The sequence below is a fragment of the Vipera ursinii genome, assembly GCF_947247035.1.
Source record: "Vipera ursinii genome assembly, chromosome: 3".
NCBI classification, from domain to species: Eukaryota; Metazoa; Chordata; class Lepidosauria; order Squamata; family Viperidae; genus Vipera; species Vipera ursinii.
In genome coordinates this window covers 79,138,789-79,146,553 of record NC_139516.1, presented here as the reverse complement: position 1 = coordinate 79,146,553, position 7,765 = coordinate 79,138,789, and positions in this window count along the sequence as shown.

Sequence of the window (7,765 nt, the reverse complement as noted above, 5' to 3'; positions counted from 1 at the left end):
CTAGGAACTGGAAAAGACCTATTTGAGCAAAGCTTCAGAAACAAATATAGATAATCCATTATTTAAAAGTGATTAAATAATTTTTTTATCCAGTTACAGGCAACTTTAATGGCTATTATGTATCTTTAATATGCTATCCTAGTTTTGGCAAAGGCCGTTGTAGAGAACCAAGCCGGGATTTTCATCCCTTCAAGGAGTTTTCTAAAGTAATTTTTTTTAAAAAAAAGTAAAAGTGACACATCAAACTATGGAAGATAAACATACCTCTTTTAATTGTTACCTCTCATGCCTCCCCTGCAAACTTTCATGGGTGTCATTCAGTGGTTTACTGCTTGATTTAGCATAGTAATCTTAGAGGGCTCCAGGGCTTGGGGGGGAAAAATGTGGAGACCACCTGTGATCCACAGGTTTCCTACTGCTTCAGTCTTTAAAGTTCAGTACTGACTTTATTTGATCCTCTTCCAATTACAGTAGATGGAAATAATTGGACTGACACATTTGAATTCTTTGGTCTATTCTTAGATAAAAAGAGATCATTCAGTAATAAATAGAGAACTGAAGGTTTTATTACAGTACGTAATAAATATCATCCGTTTAGTGTGTTTCTCAAATCTTTATATTCAGCAAATGCTATCCGCTTGCAGTAGAGCAAGAATGGGCACAACATAAAAATATGCTTCATTATAGTTGTTAACTGTTCTTGAACTGTTAAATAATTGTATAAAAATCTTGAAATGAAATGTCTAATTTGTCATGCTACATTGGGAAGCAAATCTGAAAAATATAGAAAATCTATTTTTGGACTCAAATTTTCAGATGCAGAAGAAACAATTACAGCACAAACTTGACAAAAGACAAAGCAAGAAATTATAATGTACTATGTACAAACTTTTGAAAGTATAAAACATGTTGGCTGTTCTCATTTTGTAAAGCAATACTGTAGAAAATAATATATTATTTTGAATGTACATCAGAATATTATATTGAATGGTACATAATATTAACACTACAAATAAATATTTCTTTATCCAGTAAAGACTTTCTGTAATTTAAACAATGATTTGATATTGTGGTATGGGCCAAAAAGTATATATCTGAGTTGGGGGTTAGAGGAAACAATATTTTCTCCTGCTTTATTTAAAGTCTTTTTTATCAATTATCTATATCCAACGGTAAATAATCAGCAGTAGTGAATAGATATGCCACATTGTGTGCTGATATTATGAAAGAGTAATGCAAATGAAAATTGAGGTACTATTTTTCCCAGTTCAAAATGGACTGAGTGAAAGTCTTGTCAAATCCAACCAGGGAATATTGAAACTCAGAATTTAAATGTTTAAATTTTAAAGATTTATCTAGTAAATTTGGTAACAGGGAAGGTTAGCATTAACATTTCTGAGCCAGAAGCAACTATTTTCAGTTGTTATTAGTCAGGCAAACACTGTATGTTAAGCTATATCCACCTCTAATGAATTTTTCTTTTGTTGCTCTTTAGTGGCCTGTTTTAATAGAGTCCAATCTGAACATATTTCTTCAGTCTATTAAAGACCATTGCTGTGTTTATCTCATGTTGAATTTGTCTATGGAAATTGTTATGGCTATAGATCAGACATGTCAAACACAAGGCCCAGGGCCCGGATCCAGCCCGTGAAGTGGTTTCATGTGGCCCGCGAAGCCATCCTGGAAACAGTGAGGGAACAGCCCCCACTGCCTTGGCCCTGGCCCAGAGACCCTCCTTCTGCCAGAGACCCTCTGATCTGTCCCACTCCTACCCAGGCCCCCATAGGCACCCTTGATGTGAACTAGCCACGCCCACCCAGTAGGCCATATGCACTCTAGTCACGCCCACCCTGGCCATACCCACCCGGCCCCTTGAGGGCAACCGCAATGCTGATGCGGCCCTCAATGAAATTGAGTTTGACACCCCTGCTATAGATCTATTGCTATTATCTATTCAAAACCTGTCCATTCCAGATAGAGTTGAATTTTATTGGATCTTACAGCCTAAGAATTGTCCTCATCAACCATACTGGTTTAATGGTTCTGCTATTCAATCTGTCTCCTGCCCTTTCCTGTCCTAAAGTTGCATGGAGGTTTGCTGCATAATGAAGCCTGACAAATCAGGCATACAATTGAAGAGATTCAGAGGGCATTTACAAAAGGAAAGCGCCCATAACGATAAGATAAGAAAGATACATAGATAGATGATCTTTATACACAAGGCTTCAGCTTTGTAGATAAAGCCTGCCAGATGGTAATCAGATGGAGCAGGAGGAGTTCCAGGGCGTGGGAGAAGAAATAAAAACAAGTCTGCTAATCCCCTTTTCTATCCATTGATGTGTAAGCAGCTTTCCAAGTTTGAGAAGATAAGGGCAAGGACTTCTCTGACAGATTCTGGAGCTTTTGAGCCAGGCAGCATTCAAAATGTTTTTTATGGCGGGACAGTCTTTCCCTGGCTCACTTTTTCCTTCTTTTTACTCTTACACTTTACCGCAGAAGGACATCCTATGCTTCAGGAACCACATTTAGGCTGCAAATATCCAGAGGACTATTTGGTAGTGGCAAACAGCTTCTGTTTTCTGCAACTCTTGTGAAGCCTTGTGGTGATCCGGATTTTTGCAAGCCAATATATCCATGTAATCAAATTTGTTCAAGGCACAGCAAGGGAGAGGTTTGTGGTCTCCAGGACAACTGCTGCTTCTGCCTTTACTATGTGTACACTTCTGGCTTTTTCACATCCACTACTGACACTTTCCAAATCCCATGAACCAGTTTCACAATCACCATTGTCCTCACTCCAGTTACAAACAGTCCGAATCAGCAAAAAAGCAGTCTTTTTACAGTGAGCAAAATCAGCCCCACCCTTACTTTGTGTAAGATTAGCCAAACTGGTCTGCAAACGTCTACATGGTAGGACAAAATAAGACTTTCTGTATTTCTTTGCTATCACGTAGGGGTCAATCTAGACTTCTGCAATCAAATAAGGTTCAATAATGCTTTGCTGCCTTTGTTTTGTTGTAGCCGTGGAGGCAAAAATTCAAATTAAAACAATCCTTGCCCAAGTCTGGTCTCTTTAAAGCAGACATGTCAAACTCGTGACGTCACGTGACGTATCAGAACTTTTTCCCTATTGTCAGCAATGGGGTGGGCACGGTTTTCTTGTGACGCATCCAGCCCATGGGCAGGCAATTTGACACCCCTGCTTTGAAGTATTAAATAAATAAAAATAATAAAGTTAGCCATCAAGACCTCAACCACTTTTCCTTTGTTCAATAAATGCATTTTTGATAAGCCCACAAAATAAGCAAGATACTAAAGCATCTTTCCTGCCATCTAGTGACCATTTGAGGTTTTGCAGCCCAAATATGCTAGGCCTCCTCTTTGGGAGGAAAAAAAATGTTTTGCTGCAAGTAATACTGGAAGATAAAATATCCTGAGCCGAGTAGTCCCTGAGAAGCCTCACTATGAGAAAGGACAGAGGAACAGGTGTGTGTGCGTCACATGTGTGCATCTTCTGTTAAGTGCCCAGTAGATCCCCAAGATTCACAATCACAGCATTGCCCAAACTGCTGCCTTCCAGAGGTTTTGAACCTCTGCGTAACCTGACAAATAGAATAGAATAGAGCTGGAAGGGACCTTGGAGGTCTTCTAGTCCAGCCCCCTGCTCAAGCTGGAGAAATTATAACATCTGAGACAAGTGACAGTCTAGCCTCTTCTTAAAAATCTCCAGTGATGGAGCGCCCACAATTTTCTGGAGGTAAGCTGTTCCACTGGTTAATTGTCTTCACTGTCAGGAAGTTTCTCCTTAATTCCAGGTTGCTTCTCTCTTTGATCAGTTTCCCACCATTTTTTCTTGTCCTGTCCTCTGGTACTTTGGTGAATAACGTGACCCCCTCTTCTTGGTGGCAGCCCCTCAAATACTGGAACACTGCTATCATGTCTCCCCTATTTGTTCTTTTCTTTAGACTAGCCCAGGGGTAGGCAACCTCGGCTTAAGGCCAGTTTCTTCTCCTTAGAGGGGAAATCCTGTAGTTCCCTAGATCAGGGGTAGGCAACCTTGGCTCTTTTATGACTCGTGGACTTCAACTCCCAGAATTCCTGAGCCAGCATGGCTCAGCATGGAAACCTCTCCCTTTCCCCTCAGCACAGCTGGCTCAGGAATTCTGGGAGTTGAAGTCCATGAGTCATAAAAGAGCCGAGGTTGCCTACCCCTGGACTAGCCAAACCCAAGTCCTGCAGCCGCTCTTCCTGTTTTAGTCTCCAGGCCTTTGATCAGGAGGAAATGTAGGTCGCATGATATACGTGCCCGTTTGCTTGAGCGAAATCTGTCTTTTCTGAACATTTTATAAGATAGACTGCTCCTCCGCACTGAAGATCGGCTGTCTTATCTGCGTTCAGGGTCGCTCCAGAACATTTCATTGCCTAAGAGGGGGAAGCAACCGATGCGAGGCCAACTAGTCAAGGACTTGTGTCACCTGAAATAGAAAATGCCGCAAGAGCTTTATCCCGAAAAAAGATACCTTCACACACACACACACACACACACCAAAAAAAATCTCGCCCTTCCAGGACCCTCTTATTGGACAGCGCTCTCGCTCCCCTTGACTATAGCGTATAGTCAAGGCTATGGTCTTCCCAGTTGCAATGCATGGCAGTGAAAGCTGGACCATAAGAAAGGCTGAGCGCCAAAGAATTGAGGCCTTTGAACTCTGGTGCTGGAGAAGACTCCTGCGAGTCCCTTGGACTGCAAGGCGATCAAACCGGTCAGTCCTAGAGGAGATCAACCCGGACTGCTCTTTAGAAGGCCAGATCCTGAAGCTAAAACTCAAATACTTTGGCCACCTAATGAGAAGGAAGGACTCACTGGAGAAGAGCCTAATGCTGGGAAAGATCGAGGGCAATAGAAGAATGGGACGACAGAGAATGAGGTGGCTGGATGGAGTCACTGAAGCAGTAGGCGTGAGCTTAAATAGACTCCAGAAGATGGCAGAGGACAGGAAAACCTGGAGGAACGTCGTCCATAGGGTCGCGATGGGTCGGACACGACTTCGCAGCTAACAACAACAATCATTTGTGGCAGATGCTGGTAACCTACAAGCTTGATCATTGTAATGCATTCTACGTCAGGGGTCCCACCCCGGGGCCGTGGACCGGTACCGGGCCGCAGCATGCCAGCAACGATGGGTCGGACACGACTTCGCAACTAACAACAACTCGCTCCCCTTCCCGGTTGACTGACAGCAAAGCGCAAAAAAGAAAAAAAAAGGGGGCCAAAAAAAAAAGAGAGGCCAAGTTCCCTTCTCTTCTCTCTTCGGGTTCCTATCTGGATTTGATTTGATAGCAAGGGGGGTGGGTGGGGGGGGGAGAAAAAGTCGCTCCGCTCGACGGGTTTGGAAAGGAAGGGGGGGAGGGGGATCGGACCCAAAGTCCACTTTTCCTAGAAATGGGGAGGATCCTTAAGAGGTGGAGGAAGCAGGAGCCCCCGCCTGGGGATGGGTGGGTGGGTGGGTGGGGGTGTCACTCTCCACCCGACAGCGCCGCAGGAAACGCCGCGAAAGCGTCTCGGCAGCTGGAGCAAGAGTTGGACCCGAGCTGCTGGGTCGGGGAGGGAAAAAAAAGAGGCGTCCCAAATCCTAAAGCCAAATCTCACTTCTTTCGACCGCAACGGCCTGCCCAGGTATGGCTTTGTCCCTTTCAAACAAAACAAAACAAAAAAGAGGGCTGCGCGGCGTCGGATGTAAGCCTGGCTGCCTTAATTTCCCCTTTGCTGGAAGAAACAGCCCCCCTCCCCTCCGCGCACCCCCCCCCCCGAAGAGAAACCGCGGGGCCCGTGGCTGCTTCCCGCCTGCCGGCGCGGCTGGGTCGGCTCCAGTTGCACGTGAGGGCAGCGCCGGCGGGGCTTCGGCTCCGCTTCCTTGCGTCTCTTCCTCCTCACGTGTCCCGCGTCTCGTGTCCCACTAGGGCAGGGGTCGGCAACCTCGGCTCTTTTATGACTCGTGGACTTCAACTCCCAGAATTCCTGAGCCAGCATAGCTGGCTCAGGAATTCTGGGAGTTGAAGTCCACGAGTCATAAAAGAGCCGAGGTTGCCGACCCCTGCACTAGGGAATATGCAGAGGAGGTTAGAGCCAGAGGAGGAGGAGGAGGAGGCCAAAGTCGGCTTCCACGCCTCGGGGCCCCGCGGTCCCGGGCTAAGGGAAAGCCTTGGGTGACTAGGTGAGTTGGGTGCAAGGTTTAAAGAAGAAAGGGGAGAATCAGCCGAGCAGATGCAGCTTTCTGCAGTTTCACCTGGAACCATTTCTCGGAAGGCAAACCTCAACATGGACCTCTTTTTTTTAAAAAAAAAAAGCACTTTTTTTTCCCCCAAGAGAGGGCTGCACAATTCAGCAGTCCTTGACTTACGACCGCAAGAGAGCCCAGAATTTATATGGCTAAGCGAGACATTTGTTGTGAGTTGTCTGCCCCGTTTTACCACCTTTCTTGCCGCAGTGGTTCGTTCAGTGAGCCACGGCAGTTGTTTATTTTTATTTTATTTTTTTATTTTAATTCCATTTATATCCCGCCCTTCTCCGAAGACTCAGGGCGGCTTACAAGCTTAGCGGTAGCCTTCATTCTATGTATATGCCTGCTTGTTAGGGCTTTCACACACACCCCAAGCGGCATTTTTACAAAGTCAGCTTATTGCCCCCCAACAATCTGGGTCCTCATTTTACCTACCTCGGAAGGATGGAAGGCTGAGTCAACCTTGAGCCTGGTGGGATTCGAACCTGCACTAATTTGCAGGCAGCTGGTGTTACTTAAGGAGGCATTAGCCCACTGCTCCACCAAGGCTAAATTAGTTAAATGTTAAATTAGTAACACATTGGTTGAGTGAGTCTGGCGTCCCCATTGCCTTCCTCCAAATGTCACAAAAGGTGTTCACATGACGCTGGGGCGTGGCAGCTGTTATAGTAAACGTGAGTCAGTTGTCAAGCGTCCAAATTTTGATCACGTGACCAATGTCATAAGTGTGAACAATGGTCGTAAGTCACTTTTTCCAGTGCGGTTGTAACTTTGAAGGGTCACTAAGCTGTTGTAAGTCGAGGGCTATCTGTATTTTAAGACGCAGCTGCCACCCCAGGAACAAGCCCCTGTCAAGATTTAACTAGCAATTTTGGTCCATTGGACACAAAACAAAAGGGCCCCTAAAGATGCTTTTAGGATTGATTCTGAAAAAAAAAATATGGCAGAATGCTGCTTTACATGGCCTAAGGCTGGCTGGTTATCAGAAATCCAGGCAAAGATTGTGGTATTTCTCAGCAGGAGAGAAAGTTTGTGTTGCAATCTTTAAGCCAGTCTTCAACAACAGAGTCTTGCTGTGAATTCCATTGATAAGTGGCTCCTAACTGGTTTAATTTTTTATTAAAGTAAATAAGTTAGTTTGAAGTCTTCCAACTCAGGAACAATGCCTAATGATTTCAGTGGGGCTTTGATCCTCTGTAGTAGAGGTTACCTCTGGCTAAACTGTGTGGTGTGTAGGCCTTCAAAATTCCTTCAGTTTTTTTCAAAGCCAATAAAAGGTTTGGGTTTTTTATCTCTGCTTTACATAACACATCCTAATGTGAAATGAAGATTTAATCCCATGTCCTAATCAAAGGAGAAACCGTGCAGACAACTTTGTGATACATCTTAGAATCAAATTATTGCATTTCTAAATTATGGCGCCATTTATAGTTCAAGTAGTTCAATTAGTACTCAACTGATGGCTATAATGGAGCCTGTCCATT